Here is a 16,644-nt window from a genome sequence, read left to right on the forward strand (position 1 = left end):
CAAACTTTTCTTCTTGAGATACTATTTATTTTAAAGAGATTGAATAATAACCCAGATGTGATCTGTAGACAGAATTTTTATTCTTTTCACCATATTTGGGCCAGATCCCACATTCACTGTATGCCTGTCCTGGTCCTGGCCAGGACAGGGTTAATTTTTGCAGCAGCCAGGAGGGACATGGCCAGGACCCTGGGGTTACAGCTGTGCTCAGGGATAGGTGGGGTTTTTATCCAGTTTTTTTTTTTCCAGGGACATAAAATCAGTGTGCACTACTGTGCAGGTGCTGCATTATGATTACCAACACTGGAGTAAAACAGATTCTCCTCTTCCCAAAGTGGTGGGGAGTGTCTTGCTTTGGAGACCCCCAAGGGTCAGCCTAGCTGCATCAGCACAGGGCAGTGGACAAACTCTGGCTATTCCCATGCATAAAGAGTGCAAAAAAAAGAGTCTTTTTCCTGATGGACTGCAAGGTGGAAATTCCATACCTTACTACTACTATTCTGTTTCTTACTCATCCTCTTTAAAACACTGGACTTCTACTAACTGTCCAATGTGTGTGACTATATATATATATACATAGAGAAGTATCTTCTCTATACAGTCCTTTAACCACTGTAGGTGCCATTATTGGAAGTGGAAATACGACTTATGTCTTCAGAGAATATTGACCCAGATTCTTGGACAGTGTTTGATCTGAATTCGACTTCATTGCAAGTGTGGAAGTCAGTCTGCCAATGTGCTTGCACAGTAACTGTAGGAATTTAGTGGCCCGGGGAAGCAAATTTGGTGGCTGAGTCACAAACACAGGCACTTGAGGCTGGCTGGATGAGGTGGTTTCTGTGCCCAGCTGATTGCTCTCTCCTCATCCTTACAAAGGCTTACCTACTTGTGGATCCTTCACTGCTCCAGCTGGCTTTCCAGTACATGACAGTAAATCAGTTCTGGTTTCAGTGGCTTTATTTATCATGTTTAACATTTTCTTGTCTGTTGCTGGAAGCAAACAGGAAGAGATGGCTGGGAACAATCAGTGTAAATCGACACCTTGTTTCTTGGGCTTGTCAATAAGGAGTGGGAAGTTCCTTTGAAAATTTTCAGGGTTGGACATGAATCACAGGACCTTCTCATGAAGGACATAAGAGTCACTAAATGCATAGTAGTTCAACTGGAATCGAATCACTAGGCACAACTTAGCCCAACATTTGGAAGACAATCTCTCTCCTTAAGAGACTTAAGCAACACCATTGCATTGCATCATGCTGCAGGCATTTCTGTCACTGCTTACAGAAGGAATAATAGTGCTCAGCATAAAGATAAACACTTACAGTGTGGCAGCAGGCTGTGTCTCATGTTTCTCCCGAAGTCTTTACTAAAGGACGGTCTATTTTACCATGACAATTAATTTCACATGAAGATAGTTTTGCCTGAAATATGCCAGTCTGGCATTACAGTGTCTGGACAGTGTTCAGACTTATGATAAAGCACAAAAGGAAGGAAATGGGAAGTAACAAAAAGAGCTGACCTCTCTTCTTCATTTTAGTTATTTGTGAAAAATCTACTTGGTCATTTAATTCACGCTTGTGTTACTGCCCAATGAGAAAAGGAAAATGCACATATCTGATGTTCAACTTCTGCTCTTTCATGAGCCACTCAATTTTACAGGAAATTTGAACAGTTGCTCTGGGCACTGGGTGTGGAATTTGGCCTTAGGGAAACCTCAAATCAGCTACTAAAGAAAAAAAAAAAAGCCCCCCCTCCCCGCCCCCTTTTCAAATTCGTGTTTAAAAGGACATGTTCAATACTTCTCCCATCCAACAGTCAGTGACCTTTCAGCATGAAAAATGATGGTATCATCCTCACCATCATTATAATCATCACATCTTCAAAACTTGGGAAGGAACCTTTCTCTTCCTCTGAAAACTTTAGACCATTTCTATAAATTTGGCAGAAATTCCTATTTTGGGGGGCATTTCCAACCCCCTGTTAAGAGCAAATGCAGTCCCCACCACAAACGTCACTCAAAAAGGTGGCATTAATGCAGACACTGAGAAAGGTGAACTTCCTTCTGACGTCTCCCTGCAAAGCTGTACTTATCTGCTCTGGGAATTTCTGAACAGTGGTTTAAAATACAATGCCAAGGAATGCATCCAGTGATCATTTACAACGATACTGTGCAGATAGCGAATGCCTGCTCAGTTTGTGTCCATGGCATGACCTCGTGTAACCTTTTCTGAGAGCCAGGCACACAAAAGCGCGTTCGTTCCCTGCTGTCTGCAGAGAAATGTTATTTTACCAGCTTTCCTTTAGACAACAGCCACAAGAGGGCGGATTTTTTCCTGCTTTCTTCCACTTCATGAAGAGCTTAACTATTTCACAAATTCGGTTTTATAACTCTCGAAAGATAAATATTCAGCTATTTATTCCACAACCCCCCCCCCCCCCCAAAAAAAAAGTGTTGTCATGATTTTCAAGAAGATAAGTACCTGCTAAAATAAAACCATTTCCAAAACTGCCCCTCCCCCCCCGTCCTCCATTTCACAGACTCTGTAGGCTTGTTCCACAAATGAGAAAAGGAGACATTCATGCTGATTTCTTTTTCATAGGAGTCTGGAACATCTCCAGAACGTGAAACAAACAGAACTTTCCAGCACATTTTATCAGGATTCATGTTCACAGAGTACCTCAACCCCCTGTTCTGTAGTTCTAATAAATCCTTAAAAAAAACCCACAAGGATTTTTCTGCCATCAACCTGCTCCTCATTTTCTATTTGTTGAGCTTCCTCAGTTGCAGAATGTGGTTAGCAGCAGAGTGCCTGTGATCTTCAGTGACTGGGAACAAAGTAAAATGCAAGAATTATTCTACAGAAATTCAAAACACAAACTGGGCTCACATCTGCATCATACTCATCCCAATTATATTTGTGTTAAGCAGTGCCATGCAGGGATTAAAACAATGGAAAGTTTTATCAGTGATAATAAAGTGAATGTGGAAACTCAGGTATAAAATATCCTTTCATTTTTTTTGAAGGCCTTAAACAGCAGAAGTCAACAGTCAACCTGTCTCCAAATTCCTCCCTTTGTCTTGTGAGAATATAAAACACATGCAGCTAAGTATAGTCTGTATCTGTGTGTGTAGAATTTATAAAATTGTCAGTTTGGTACTGCAGTAACAAACTGTTAAAAAAACTTAGGTTAAAAAGGTGTAAAGTTGACTTTTGGTGAACTTTAAAAACTTCTCTTATTTAGCTCCTGTCCTGTATACCCAGACCACCCATCTGACTTGTGTGTGAATGGTAGGTGAGGATGAAGTTCTGCTGAGGTGAGTTACATGGTGGAAACTCCAATATATTTCTCTGGACTTCCTTGGTTCTGCTGTTATTTCATGGGAGCAACAGTCGGGGTCTGTTCCACAACTGAGCTGCCAGCTGAAGGCTTTCAATCTGAGCCCTTCACTGAGGGAAACACAGCTCTTGAAAGAACCCCAGTGTGTCTTGTCTGGAAGTGTCTGATACTGTCTGTGCCATGTGTGCAGTGGCTCTCAGCCTGTGGGCAGGAAGGCTCTTCCTCGGGCAGCCACAAAAGGAAATATGTTGGAGAGAATGGTTTGGTGTGGGAGTGGTTGGTCTAGGAGCGAAATTCTCTCTTAGGAAGTGGTCTGCAGCATGCGAAAGCCGGAGAACCACCAATGCAGCACATTCCGGGGGCAAAAACAAATAAATGCAAAGGCAGATGTGTCCCTGGCATCTATAGTTCCGTACACGGGAAAACTCTAAAATACGCACCAGCCCCGAACTCCGGGCTACTTATCAGTGAGTGTGGCCAGCTGGCTTTTTTGTTCTCACTCAGTCTACAAGCCGGTGTCCCGCAGTTCTGTCCCAGTGGGAATGTGTCATGGGAACACCGAGAGCGGACCTGAGGCTGCTTTAGCCATGTGGATGAGGAGCAGCAGCCGCGCACGGCGATCCCAGCGTTAGGTCGGGATGCTCCTGTGAGAGCTCGCAGGTGCGCGATCTGGCAGTGCAGGAGGGGGCTGTGGTCCAGGGAAAGCACACGGGCTCAGGATCCCAGGGTGGGCACATCGCTGCCACGGTCGGTGTTGGTGTGCGCACCCCGACACGTCTCAGGAGCCGCCGGGTGCCGGGCCGGGTGCCGGACCTGCGGCGGAGCCCTGGGGGTGTGCCCGCGCCGGCTGACAGACACCCGGACACACAGGCGCACTCTCAGGCGGCAGCCCATTTGCTGGAGGGGTGTGCATGTGCGTGCGAGGGAGTGGAAAGGGGTGGCGGGATGGAGGGAGGGCGGCCGAGGAAAAGTCTGACAGTCGGCGCAGAAGGAGCGAGACCCTCCGCTGCTGCCGCCGCCGCCGCCGGGGAGGAGCCGCCGCGCTCCGCTCGCAGCGCCTCCGACAGCCCGGCCCCGGCCCCGGCCCGGGCCTCTCAGCGCTCCGGCCGCTCTCCAGCCCCGGCAGGTACCGGCCGGCCCCGCGGCTCCGGGTCGCTGGGGCGCTTTCCGCCGCCGCGGAGAAGGGGTGGAGGGCGGTGTGGGAGGGTGCGGGGGTTCCCTCTGCCTGTCCCGGACCCTCCGCTCGCATCTGCCCCGGGCGCCTCCGGGGTTGCCCCGGCAGGAGCGGAGCGGTGCCGGCACCTGGCGGCCCCCGGGCCACCTGCCTCGCTGTCAGCGGGGAGATGGGGCTGGCTTAGGAAAGGGTTAGGCTCTACCAGGGGTGGGCTTGGGGGTGAACGGAGAGAAGGAGGCAGTTTTGGGGAGCGGGGATTAAAGGCTGTGAGATGGGAGAGGAGTTCGTGCGAGTTCGTGCGCTCAGCCCGGCACCCCTGCGCCTGTTTCTGCTCCGCAGAGGTGGCTCCGGGCTCTGGGAAGGCAGCAGGGCGTGATCTGCCCGTGCTCCTCAGCAGAACTGTTGCTTGCTGGACCGGTGGCAGAATTCCTTCCTTTCCATACAGTCCTCCAGCATCGCCGTGAGCGCGACTGCTGAGCGCGTCCATCCCCGGCAGCACAGAGCACCTGGCTGGCCCGGGGCGCTCGCTGAAAGGAGATCATTCGCATGCTCACAGGGACACCTCCACTTCACTTTGTGAAGGAACTCCCAGGGTGGGACAGCTGCTTGTTTTGCAGCGAATATTGCAAAATGAAAGTTGTTGCTTGTAGAAGGGAAACATTCCTGAGCGCGTTAGGTAATCGGTGACTGTGCTGCAGAAGCACAAAGCAGCCACCTATGTTTCCTCAGAAAGAGCTTCACTTCCATTTGAATTGGGACAACTTGTCCAAGGATAATAGAGATAAATGGGACCAGAAGCTGAGAAAGCAGCAGCTCACACTGTGTCTGTGGCTCTGACAGAGGCCGGGAAGATGCAGGCAAGAACTTGAAGAATTGTAGCATGTCACTTCTTTTACTTGCAAATCTGGGGGACAAGTAAAGAGACTTGATTTCGCTGTTCACCATTTGGAGGTGTTTAGTGCTAATGGCACATCACTTCAATACTGTTTTTCAAGTCCTCATTAGTATAATTGATGTGATTTTTCCTTTTTCCTTTTTTGTTAGTTGATTTAGGTTATTATGAGTTTGATCCAGAAAAGTACATAATCTCCTGCAAAGTGTGTAAGGGCCAAGGTCTTTGGTGAAAATTTTGTGTCTAAATAGCTTTCTAAAGAGGAATTGGGGTATTTTAATCCATAATTTTAAACCTACTGTCAAACAGAGATATCCAAATTCTGCAGGTGCCACACCTCTTTTTCTTAAAATTTCCAAGACAAGTCCTGCTCTGAGATATCTCATAAATTGAACCATTGTAGTCTTGATCAGGCTGAGCAGCTTGGCTTCACTTTTAGTTGAACTTTATTTTGGCTTAGATATCCAGACTAGCCTGAGATCCAGGAACTAAATTTGCTTTCCCTCTTCTTACGACTGGATCAATCCAGCAGGGATTCTCAGGGTGTGGGCAACAGAACAGGCTCGCATTAGGTGCAGTGCTGAAGCACTGAGAGTTGTGAATCAAAGTCTCCTACAGTCATTATGTGGGCTCTGCCCAAGGAGTGTTTTAACCAGAAATGGAAATAGCAGCTTCACCAGTCTTTGCTGTGTCTCAACATACAAGTATGACTTCTATTACAAGAGCTGGTAGGTGCTTTCAGGATAATAATCCCAAGAAGGAAAAAGTGTCTTTCAGTAGTACTGAGTAAGGTGACTAATATCAGAAAGATATAATTTTGAGTTGTATTCCTGCCCTCATCTTTGTCTTGGTGAGTAGCTACCGTCAGCTCCCCAGAAGATTGATACCTCGTTTGGACCCCAGTCCCAAGTACTGGCATCTGCCTGCTTCTCTCTGAGCTGCAGGTTGTGCCATCATCCAGCCTTCCAAAACACTGTAATTGCTCTGATCTTACTCTGCTTCCCAATTTTTAAATTTTTTTTTGTTTTTGTTTTTGTTTTTTTTTGTTTTCTGAGAGGTGATGTTTTCAGTGCAGACACCACTGTGTTCATTACGCAAATTATGCTGCAGCCTGGACATTCTACTGGGATTTTGCAATTGAATCAAATGAAAAAAGGCCCTGGGGGGGGGGAGGGGGGAAGTTTTAATTAAGCTAGAATGTTAAGTGGAAATAGATGTTGTTCACTGGGAAAGAGCCCTTTAAAGTGTTTGAGGATAATGCGTCTTTATTACCCAGAGATCAAGTAATGATAATTAAGCAGCTAACCATGTAAACAGCAAGGTATTCAAAAGCAAAGGCAGAGGCTGAAATGCTCCCAATAGCACCTGTCCTGATTTTGATCCTCGCAGAAGGGGTATGCTCAGCCTCTCCTCCATGTCACAAAACAAGCAGAGGAGCAAATGTCCCACACAGGCAGGATCTTTACAGTTTAACTGGCAGAAGGCCATAATCACTGGAGTCACCCTGTGAGCCTGCTGTTAGCTCAGGGTGGCCAAAATAATGATGTCTTTCTGGATTCTTTCTTAATCCCTGTTTTGCTTTTCCTCTCATCCTTTTTGTTGTTAAAAACCCAGCAGCTGTAATCTCAGATGTCTCTTCACCATGTGCCACTGCAATGTAGACATGCCAGTCACCTGCGGATCCACAGAGGCTGATTCATCAGCTGGGAATCAGCTGAATTCCCAGCACATGCCAGGATTTCTTTGGCTAAAACCCCTGGTGCTGGAATTGGCCACTGAGCCACCTCTGTGCTCTTTGAGGTTTCCTCCATGAGGGAATCCTTTGGGGCTGGTTAAGCAGGCTTTCCCACCACGCTCTCCTGGCACGGCAGCCTGCGGGATTGCCGGAGCTATATTTGGCCCTTTGTCTTTTTAACCCCTGGAAAGAGCCAAAGGTGTGTGCTAAACGTCATTAAATCAGATAGACGCAGAGAACGTGTGATGTGTTTGTTTTCCTTGCTTTCTGGATTTTCTCCAGCTGCAAACAAGCAACAGAGAAGCTCACAGTAAAGCCATGTGCATGAGATGTGAAGCTGTATTTATGTGTGAAGGAAATTCTGCTCCATGGGTGTGCTATTTTTAACTTCTTCATAATGCTGCACCTCTGTCGCACTTCTTAACACAGTTTCCCCCTGCCCCAACATTTGTCTGGGTTTTATATATTTTACAAACTTAGCAATGGCAGTGAGTCATTATTTAAATAATCCCTGTATAAATCTTTGGCCCTTTTATCTTCTCCTTTCTATCCTTGTGTATTCAGAAAGGCCCCTCTCTGGTATTGTTGGTTTTTTTCCATGTTCTAGAGACATGCTGCGAGAACACGCACGTGTTATCTGACAGTGGGTGATAGAAAAAGAGAAAAAAGCAAAAAGAAAAAAACACAGCTCTTCTATTCTGCTCTCTCCAGCTTAGATGGATCCAACGTCACATGGAGGGGATCCAGGATGAGTCAGGAAGCAGCACTGTGGTCCAAAATTCCACTTTGCATTACAGCTGGGAAGCAGCATTTAGCATCATGTGGATTTATTTTCTCTTAACGGGAACTGCAAAATCATTTATGGAAGTCACATAACCTAATGGGCAGAAGAGATAACAGTAAGCCAAGACGAACCTGGATTCCCATCTGTGTTGAATCATTGACTCAATTGACTATCAGTGTGATGGGTGTGGTAGTTTAAGCCTGGGACATTAAACTGGCCTTAACTAATCCATTGCACTTCCCCACAACGTAACTGGAAAATGTGATTAATGTTCAGAGCTCTGCTGGTACCTGAGAGTTTACCTAATAGTTTCCCTGGTCAGACTAAGCACAGGACATTAGAGGCATTTATTTTCAAACTTAATTTTCAGAACAAATCCTAAAGGGCTCAGAATATATATGGCTAAAGACAAATTCATGCTTTAGAGCTTATGGGTACGTGGAGACCTGTAACTCGTGAGGACTTTCTGCACTGCATGAATTTCACACTGTGCATATTACTCAGCTTTCAGTAACACTTATCCTTTTTTGTACATCTTTGCATATTTTTCTTCCTGTGCTACTATAAACAGAAGAGTTGTGTGAGCTTTTTCTTATAATGTGGTCAGTTTAAAAGCAAAATAAATAACCATAATTAAACTGTTTCCAATTTAGTTGGTCAGGGAATCAGGAGACTTGCAGGAAGCAGATGTCATGCAGCAGAAGAGAGGCTAAAACCTCTGTAACATCTAAACATACTCCAATGACGTGCTGGGTTGTTGTTGCTTTCTTATTTTCTTTCTCCAAGGGGGTGGGCAGAAGAGAAGTTACCAATTTTCCTGGAACATCCTCTTCCAAAATTCCTGAAGACACTGCAGCACCAAGTCTGATCTCATCTTGTGTCAGCATAACTCACAACTAAATGCACTGGGAACAGAAAGCCTAGGATTAACTAAAATTATACAAAACTAAGGCTGTCATAAAATGAAAGACTTGGGCCTGTTCTCAGTCTGTCTGTCCGTAGTGACTTCAAGAGACTTAAGCACTTGTTTAGAGATAGGCTGCTGTGTAAAATGTTCTCTTGAAAGAGTTACTTTCCTAAAGTCTAAGCCTAGAGTGAGATCAAGCCTTTTAAAAGTTAAGTGCAGTCCTGAGGGCTGATGTAGCCAAATGTTCCAGCTTAATCTTGGCTAGAATGTTAAGATTTTGAACAGCTATCAAATAACAGCTAGATACCACATAATGGTATGTGCCTACCTAGCTTGTTGTATTCCCCTGGAATTTATCAATGACACACTCCATATAATTGTGGTTACTTTTTGTCTGTCTAAAATCCTTTTTTGGTTTTGCAAGGGAAAGACTGCAAAGAGGGAGTATGTAAAAAATTCTTTCTTAACCAAAAGCAAAAAGTTGATTTTTTTTTTCCCCTTCCACAATGAAGAAGTAAAACAATGTCTGTTGCTCTCATGCTTAATGTCAGAATCTCTGCTGAAAAATAGTAAGGAGAAATATGATGAATTTTTCATATGGAACTTATTCCCTGTAATTTTATAATGCATATGTGTGAAGTTTTATGAAGGCTTATGCTAAAAGGCTTTAGAACAGTGTAATAAAGGAAAAATGTTCATAACATCCTTGGGTATCTAGAGAGCTCCACTTGGAGAGAGGGAAATAAAGAGCAATGACAAGTAGTTATAGGCTGTTGCAAATGCAGTTCATTTTCTCCAAGATTTACAGTAAGAATGAGCTCTGACTGTAAAGTTCTCTGCACTATCATAATCTGTAGCTTTGCAGGATGTAGCATTCCCATGTCCATTCTCTTGACTTGTGAAAGAAAGGTTCCCCCTGCATATAAATGACCTTTAAATAAATCCTTTACTTAATTTCATGTCTTATTTCACTTTCTTAAGCAGGTGCTTGAAAACCTTTATTAAGAACATAAATAAATCTTCAAAGCTGTTACTATACTATGTCCTACTAATAGAGCAATTGCATGTTACATCTCTCTGAAGATCCATTTTTGTTCAATAGAAATCAGAGAAGACATAGGTACAAATTTGCCATTTGTGTTTATATAGTCAGTAGTTACAAGCAGTGAACCTCTTCTCATTAAAAGCAGCTTTCATTAATTTATTAGCTATGTTTCAGTAACATTGGGAGGGGCCTGTCAGACATCACGGAATCATAAAATGGTTTGGGTTGGAAGGGACCTGGAAGATAATCAAGTTCCAAAGCCCCCTTCCATGGGACTCATTTGGGGAGCCATGAGCTCTCCCAGCACACAGATAGGAGTAGAATCAGTAGGTCTGTCCATGACTATGTAGGGTCAGTCTTTTACTTCTGCCAATAATTAAAATAAAAACTAAAATGTAAAAGAAATCTCAAGCGCATATTTCAGTGGCTCAGGTGCTGAGGTGACCTGGAAGGGCAGTTTTCCAGATGTAGGTTGCAGAGCAGTGGTGTTGCTGGTGTTCTGGAGCGTGGCTTTCCCAGCCACCTCAGTTCCACTCTTTTGCAAGTGTTGTGTTGGCAGGCCCAACAGAAAGAGACTGGCATAGTTGCTGCACCATCTCCCAGGGGGAAAACTTCTTTACTGGATCTGCCCCAATTAAGGTTTTGATATCAGTGTTGATACTTCCTACTTGATACTGAGCTATGCCATTGAATTAATCATGAGGAGACAAATCCTACCTGTTCCTGAAGGAGCGTGCTAACCCTGGGGCGGCTGGATGAGAGGTGTTGGGAGAGGTGGATCTTCTCCTTTCAGTCTGTGGGAGAACTGGGCACACGTGGAGCCCACCCCAGCTTTGCAGGTGAGGTGGGCAGAGCAGTGCCTGGTTCTGAGCACCACGGGCACTGAGCAGGCACAGCTCTGTTGTGGCCCACGTGCTGTTGGCAGGTTTGGCTACATGTAAAGCATGGTAAAAGCAGAAGACAGGTTTTATCCTGGTCTTTAAGGCTGAACTTGGCTGACTGAAGAGTCAGTTAATATCATAAATCTCTGTTATTAATCTGATTTTTTCCTAAGACTATTTTAATAGGCAAGGATGCTTTACATAACTACAGCCTGAATCATTGTGGTCAGTTGATCTGATGTCTTATACAATCTGTAATCTTGTCAGAAGTGAGGTTTTCTCAGACCTCATGAAATCCAAGGTGTTTATATTAAGACTCAATTTATTGTTTTGCAAATTGAACTCAAAGCTTTAAAGGCTTTAAGGAAAAGCTGACTTGATGTAATTTTTGGAATGTCACCCCCACCTAACTGAGGAAAAAGTAAGAAAATTGGTGCATCTAAGGGAGTTACTAACACTGCTCAGGTCCAAGGGTCTTTTAGGTGCTCTTTCTAGGAAAAAAAGGTGCATTTAGCTGTGCTGCTCTATGCTGTCTATCTTTTTAAGATGAATGTCCTGGGTAATACTATTTGCAGTGTACTGGTTTGTTTTGGAGTTACGATTCGGTGTTTAGAGTCCTCTAGTGACATCTACAAAAAGCAGATAAATTTCATCTCATAAAGCTGCCTTGAAAAAAAGTAAAAAATGGATTTATGCCAAAGAAATATCCTCCCCAGTGTAACATCCCAACAACCTGTGCATCTTTCAGTGAAGTTAAGGGAGTTTACACATGGAAAGATTTTCTGTCCTTAGATAAAATAAGCTGAAGGCTGAAGATGGATTAAACTCACATAATAAAATTTATATGAAGGGGGAAATGGGCTGATTTTCTTAAGGTATCTGACTGCAAATTCACATGTCTGTGATTTGGATTTTAGGTGTTTTTTTTTTTTTTCTTTCCCTAAAGAGTTTTACACTTCTAAGTACAGATAAATTACTATGCTGTCCTCAGGAGACCAAAGCTCCTGTGTCCTTTGCTTCTTGTGACTTTGCTACAGCTCATTACTTTCCTAAATGGCAACACGAGCGCCATTATGAAACTCGAAACACAGACAGTTATCTCCTCAATGGTACTTAAAATCGAATCCTTCCTACATGGTGAAAGATGAGTTACTGTGCTTTGGGTCTTAAAGTGACGGAATGATGGAAGGATTGGGTTTTTTCTCAATTTGTTGCTGTTGTACATTGATGTGTAAGGATGAAGAATGGATACTGAGGCACAATACACTACTGAAAGCTGCAATGCCAATTTCTCTAGCTTTTCACAGCCTGACAGACAAGCAGAAGGTGTGTGCAGCAAACAGTGCAGGGAGTTTGTCTCAATCCCAAACATCTGCTTTCAAAGCAAGGGAAAAAAACCCAAAAAGCAGAATGCAGTTGTTGTATTGAGTTTAAAAGCTGAGGCGAGATTCTGCATGGTTTATCCTTGTTTTTCCATTGTGCTGGGTCTGTGCTACTGCCAGCATGTCCTGTGGCACAAGGGCTTGGTCTTTCCTAACAGGAATTGACCATCCTCACCTTTTTTCTGCAGCAGTTCTCCATGTGGTTTCAACCTCCTGCTTCCAAACTCCTCTCTGAAATTTCATCTCATTTCATCTCATACAGTTAAACTCTCTCTTGTGCTTTCATAAAAGCTTCAGGCATAGTTTTCCTGTATCCTCTCAATTCCCAGAAATGGTCCTGACATGAGAAAAATCTCTCACTCCCCAGGGGTACTCTACTGTAGCAGTCTGACATGTGGAGTGTTAAACTGTTAAAGGGAGAGAATTCAGACAGATTTCAGGTCTTGTGCCAGGTTTTCACAACAATGGTAGAAATGCCTTTGTGATAACATTGATATCACAGGCACAGCTGTTCTGCAGTTGGTCAGTGATGAAATATGGATAGTTATTTTCTTAGTGAAGACAGGCTTTATTTCTATTTTTATCCTAGGTTACCACCATTATTTATGGGTAATAAAATCTGCTCTAGTAAATGGTGTTAAAAAAAAGGTACTTTCCATCCTTCCTGTGCTTTCCTTCCTTCCTTTCCCTACAAACAAGGTAAATGCCACTGAAGTGATGTGAGAAAAGCATTTTGGAATGTGTGTGGATTCATTGTGTTTTATTTTCCATCCAGGAATTCAACATGACACAATGGAAAGTAGGATTTGACATCTCCAAGATAAACTATTAGACAATGTATAAAGTGCTGCACTCATCTTTATAAGAGAAATAGTGTGTAAGACCAGAATAACTGGGACACAGTGGCTTTGATAACGAGCAGCATTGTTATCTTTGCAAGTATCAGCAGAGATTACAGTGGTCTGTTGTGGTGGCCCTGGGGGAATCTCACAAGGCCTTGCAGTAGGCCGTGTACGATTTGTTTTCATTCTTTTCTCAGCAAAATACTGGTTTGATGCTTGGAAAGCATGACCCTGTTTAAACTGTGCTGACTCTCTTCGTTCTGCTTTGAGCCACATGGGAGAAGATGTGTGAGCACAAGCAGTTAGAAAAGTTGAAAAGGTGCTGATGGAGGATGGAGAAATTAGTGATTGACAATGAGGAAACATTTTGTTCTGAAGAGCCACCAAGACTCTGTGGGCATTGTGTTCAGGACTCAGGATCCTCTGTCAGTGGCTTCAGTGTTTTCTCCTAGAAGATCAGTAGCTTTTTTCCAACTTGTTTTACCAAATCTCACCAATGGGGTCTGGTCTGAGCTGCCAGTATATTATGGAAATCTTCCTAGGCTTAGCCTGTGTGTGCCACCACTCAGAAGGAAAACCCAGCTATGCTGTGGAGGCTGCAGCAATTGCTCAGAGCTCTTTCTGGACATCTCCAGTTGAAGGTGTGACCTCAGTCCCATGGGTATCTTTTCTTGTGTAGCTGTCATTTCCACCTCCTGCTTTTCTGTTAGGCTAAGAGAAAGTCCCAAAATAGGCATTTGAGTTTTTGGCAGTGTTTGCTGCCAAAGCACTTACTCTCCATTCCCCTACAGAGATAGGGTGGTGTGTGGGTTTCTCTGGTGTGTGTAAAACTCTGAAGTAATTTGTTCCTCTGGTGGTTTGAAAGACACAGGTTGGAAACCCTGACACAGAACAAACACGTTTCCTTGTTCTGAAGCTGGGTGATTGGGCAGAACTTTCTCATATTGGTGTAAGAGTTTTAACTCTTTCTGTTTCAGAAGATGGGCAAGGCAGTTCCATACAAAGGATGTTGCAGAATCTTGTTTTCTTGCTATCCCCAGAAACGGAATTGTATTTGGACAATAAAAGCTAGGCCATAAACAAGCTACTGCATTTAGTATAAGGGTAACAGTGTAAGGTTTTGGTGGTCTAGTTAATACAGGAGATGATCAAATATCCCTCTAATAACCTGAAACTGGAAAAGCTTTTACAATTATTCAAATATCTTTCTTGAAAGATGCATGATACTTTACCTGTGTATTTCCCACAAGCTGTCCATACTCTGTGCTTATGGTTTCTGAAAACAAAACATAGTTAGGCTTTGATGGTAATTGAAGGTTGATACAGGATAGTTTTGATTAGTTAGGGATCAAGGCAGCTATTCTAGAAGGAGAGAACTGCACTTATGTAGTACCAGAAATAATGTTTTTATGTTGTAGTTAGTTTGAGTAGTATGGGGCTGACACCTCTCTCTCTACAGAAACTTGCTTTTCTGTTTCACTTTAATGAGATAATTTCCAAAAAAAATCTTCCCAGATGAAAGGAACAGAGCCTGTTTTATAAATTGACCCATATTGCAACCCAGGTGCAAGTTCCAGGCAAGTCAGAGGACATGCTCAGCATTCAGCAGTTCTCCCCAAGATTATTCTAACAAGCACGTATCATCCAGTGCTGAAGCCTGCTCTGGACTGATAAAGTCTGTCTGCATGTGGGAGTCACCTGCTGTTCAACTGGAATAACAGTGAGCAGAGTGGTATCTTCCTCACACTGACTCTGCATTTGCCTGTCACAGGGTGTCTGCCCTAACTAAGGCTGGTGTTCAAATTAAGTAAGTTGCTTCCAAATTAAGTAAGTTGCTTCCTTCTAATATACACACTTCTGTGTGATGTGATTGCAGAGCAGCCAGTGTGCTGCTAATTCACATCTTACTGTGTCTGGACTCTTGTATTGACATGCCCTAAGTATTTAAATTTTAAGGTCTCGGTCAATTACTTGTCTGAGTGCAAGAGACATGATGCCAGTGCACTGTGCTCTGATGCAGAGTGCTCAGATGCTGCATACCAGAGTAGAACTCTGAAGCACATGTAGTATTTTCACTGATTTTAGTGCAAAATCCAACTTTGTGCTGGTGTTTCTGTGTTTAGTTGTATCACAGTAACACCTGAAAAATTCTGGAATTTTGGCCTCACTGTGCTCTTACTGCTAATTTAAGATCTAAGGATAGCTTAGAGAAGACCAATAAAAGTGAGAAGGGAGGCTTGGAGTCAGGTTTGATTTATGAGGAAGAATGAAAGGCTTGGAGTGTGCATAGCTTGTTAGAGTTTGACAGAGAAGAAGACATAACTGTAAATACTTCAAAAGTTTTATTCAAAAAACAGCAGAGAATTTGCTTGATGTTAAGGACATTGCAAAGGTTAGGACAGCAGCTCAAGAGACCTGGGGTTAATTCTATGACATACATCCTTAGGCAAGTCATTTCTGCTGAGATCCTAGCAAATTCCTAAGGGTACCCAACTGCCACTTCTTTGTCTACATCACTGAGTATTTGTCAGCTGCCTGAAAAATGCCTAATTTAGACAATTAACTTGCTAAATACCTTTGGAGGTCTAGAACTTGGCCTCTACCTCCCTTAGCTGTATGTGTCTGTAAATGAGTAAAAATTAGCATTTATCATAGAAAGAGTGTGAGAATTACAGGTTTGGAAAGTCCGGATGTTCAGATATTGTAGCAATGCAAGTACAGTGAGTGGAAAAGCTAATTAAGATGAGACTTATTTCACTTGCCTGAAGTGTAAGATGGTTCCCTAATCTTCCTCTGTTTTCTGTACAGGGATGAGGTGCTCCCAGGGGCAACGCAGTATCTGAGCCAGGGGATGAATTCACCCTGGCAGTGCCTGTCTCCACCCTTTCTGGAGGGAGCCAAGACAATGCCTGAACTTTAGATGGTTGAAGTTAGGCAAGATGAATGTTATCTTAAGAATAAAAGGATCAAATAAAATCAACTAAGCTTGATTTTAAGGGGGGGAAAAAATGTCTTTTTCAAGAAAGAATTTCAGTATTTGCTGAAATGTTCTTTTAAAAGAATTACAGAAACCACCTCAAAGAACTTGTGTTTTCTTCCTGTTTTTTCTTGTAAAACATTCAGGAAACCTTTTATTAAAATCTAGCTACTTGATAGAGCTCCCACTTCTCCTGTTTCCTTGAAGCTGTCCTTACACAGACTAACAACATCCCAAGATGTGCTACTGTCCTATGTATTACTAACAAATTTTGTATCAGGTACAGCATACATGTCCCACGTTACCTGACACTGCACTTGAAAATCCAGACCTTAATTATTAAGTGGGAGCTGAGCTCTTTTGGCAACCTACTTGTGATGTCTCTTGCTTTCATACAACAGCCTAAGTAGTTGGAAATACCGTGTTAGCTCTAGGTGGTAGCTGTCTCCTTAGAAAGGACTGATCCTCAGATGAAATGCAGTTACGGACATTGTGAATTTAAAGATAAAAAGTGGGAAAATTAAAGTTACTCAGAGAAGAGTTACAAAAATTTTGAGAGTTTCTATGGATGATGCTGGAGGTCCACGTGTAAAGCAGCTGTTGGATGCTGGGGATCTGAGGGAAAGTTAAGCAGTACAGATCCATGAGGAAGACCAAGATGACTTATCTGAGATCTCTGCTGACCC

The 16,644-nt window shown here is 43.3% G+C and overlaps 1 protein-coding gene across 1 annotated transcript in view; it reads left to right on the forward strand.

Moving 5' to 3' along the window:
* The first annotated feature begins 4,307 nt into the window (after positions 1 to 4,307).
* Positions 4,308 to 16,644, forward strand: part of SEMA3D (semaphorin 3D) — a 132,416-nt gene continuing 120,079 nt past the window's right edge. The window contains exon 1 of the mRNA XM_042053610.1: positions 4,308 to 4,465. The gene's annotated coding sequence lies outside the window, so the exon portion shown is untranslated. The remainder of the gene's footprint in view (positions 4,466 to 16,644) is intronic.

Source organism: Corvus kubaryi, unplaced genomic scaffold, assembly GCF_017639235.1.
Source record: "Corvus kubaryi isolate FWS band 111438036 unplaced genomic scaffold, C.kubaryi_AGA036_p1.0 135, whole genome shotgun sequence".
Taxonomy (NCBI): Eukaryota; Metazoa; Chordata; class Aves; order Passeriformes; family Corvidae; genus Corvus; species Corvus kubaryi.